The sequence below is a fragment of the Oratosquilla oratoria genome, chromosome 35 (genome assembly GCF_046742065.1).
Source record: "Oratosquilla oratoria isolate Oo_2021 chromosome 35, ASM4674206v1, whole genome shotgun sequence".
Taxonomy (NCBI): domain Eukaryota; kingdom Metazoa; phylum Arthropoda; class Malacostraca; order Stomatopoda; family Squillidae; genus Oratosquilla; species Oratosquilla oratoria.
Genome location: NC_134811.1, coordinates 18,912,592 through 18,915,091, shown reverse-complemented (window position 1 = coordinate 18,915,091; position 2,500 = coordinate 18,912,592).

Sequence of the window (2,500 nt, the reverse complement as noted above, 5' to 3'; positions counted from 1 at the left end):
TTGAATACAATACAATGTGAAAAACTACTTTGAGTTAGCCAGAATGAAATAACAAGTACTCCACTCCCACAGATAGAAGAGATTGATCAACTTCAGTTCATGTATTGCGATCAGGAAAATAACTCAAATAGAAATTATATAAAAAAGAATATGTTAATGGAGGGAATAGAATAGGAGACATGTTAACAAGAAAGACTGCACCAAACCAAAGGCCATTATGTTTATATAATTAAAACGGGCTAAGTTCCTTTTCAGTGGTGATGAGAACATTGAGACTATTATCTCGACAAAGGAAAGTACTACAGAAGACGTCCTAGTATGAACATCAAACTATGTAAATATATATTTCGTTGTTAAATATCTGATTATTCTAAACGCCATACTTCCTAAATAATTAAGGCAATTGTAAACAAATGTGTGATACTCTACTGCACGATTGTTTATACAAAAAACACCCACAGTTCTTTCGTGGGTAAATTTGACAACGTGAACGTGTAGTTTGTGATATGGAAGAGCACGTGAGTAACTAACACTAAACACCTGCTATGAGTACTGAGATCAACATCGTATTAGAGCATTATATCTGTAGCTCTACACTACTACTGGATAAACTGTTTGGCTGGATCGTTGATTAATTCTGTTACCAGACGACACTGAAGTCGAATGTAAATGCTGACACTAATGATTGCTAACCTGATATGATAAGTAAAAGAATGATGGGAAAGCACAGAAAGAAATAAAGGATAGGAAGGAAAAAAAAAGTTAGTGAGGAGGATTAATCGTTGATTAATTCTGTTACCAGACGACACTGAAGTCAAATGTAAATGCTGACACTAATGATAACTAACCTGATATGATAAGTAAAAGAATGATGGGGAAGCACAGAAAGAGATATAGGATAGGAAGTACCAAAAAGAAAAAGAAAAGTTAAGTGAGGAAAGTTTTTGTAAATTACGCAAGGAGATTTCTAAAAAGGTTTCGCAGATTTGAGATTGAAAAAAAAATCAAAGTAGGTTTTACAGCTATGAGAGAAATATAGAAATATCTAAAGGTATCTTCTGCAGTTTTGGAAAAAGGAGAGGCTAAAGATATTTGGGAGGACTGCAGGAATATTACATCGAGAACACATGACCATGACACATGTGTTGGAAATATAGAAATTTATGTATCATTGTCTAGCTTACCATATATTTCTATGTACAGCGGCTACCATACAATTAACGTGAGTTCTTGTAAGCAAAGTTGTATCATGCGTAGCCCTTAGTGTGGTACAATGTACGGAGGCCCTAGGGCAACGACCTAGGAGAACTCCTAAAGGACAACAAAGATTAAGGGGAACAAGACACTGTCTTTCGAGATCTACTTCAGACCCATTATTCCGGCTGTGTCCCCGGCTTAATAGCAGCTCTTCAGCCGGCAACAAGGGCCCCAGATCCCTTGGATCCAGACATGCCTTCGAGGACTTTTGATGGCTCCGGTCGCTGAGTCAGTGCCCCATGGATCAATCGAAGAGGAAGAAGAGATGGTGGTCGGGAGGTAGATGGGATGCCGGGGTGTTGTTAGCGGTGAAGGAGAATTGAGGCAAAAGGGAATAATTCACAGAAATTACCCATTCAGAGGGGAATGTGGGGACCAGACCGGCCAAGGAAAATGTCGAGAATGTCGAGGAGGGAAGGAGTCCAAAGACGAACATTCACGTCGGAAGGTTCTGCAGAAAGATGGCAAAGGCGAGCGCGAGACGAGTAGGAGTTTCAAGAGTCAAAAAAGCTCAGTACTGAACAGGAGAACATGTAAAAATTAAAAAAAATGGTACTTGAGATCCTTGAGGTACCTGGAAGTTTCCAGAAGCTTCAAAGAAGATCAACAGACCAAAATACATTAACTGTTAGTGGATGCCAGATGAGTATTTTATTAAGTATTGAAGTGGTCTCGGGGAAGTTAATAAACAGTAGTACATAAGCTGGGGATGTACGAGCAAGTAGGTTGGAAAATACTGAATTAGATAAATACTTAATTGTGTACCGCTTCAAGCTACAAGGGTATGAAGATACCGTTATGTGCAAATAGCCAGTAGGTAATAAAACATGGTATTCCAAACATTTTCGTCTATTAAGATTGGAAAAGCGCCAGAAAAAATGGTTAAATCCAACTCATTGTTAGGCAGAAATATATTTAAATTCAGTCATATTAAACACTCTTTTGATAATAAGTTAAATTCAAGTTTGGATTTGTATAAGTTAATTTATCATAAAGAAAACTGTAGTACAGCATGGACAGTATTCTTCATTAATCATCCTTTACCACACGTCATTCCTTTTTCACTTTTTCTTTCTGTATTCATTTGTTGTTCCTTCTGGATATCTCATGTACACTGAAGATCTCTTAATAGAAGGAAACGTTTGGTCTATTGTATGATTTTTCTCAGTGGCTACTCGCACATTTTTGCATTGCGTATATTGTGATTTGTGTCGCATACCGGTTTATTGTCATATTGCATTGC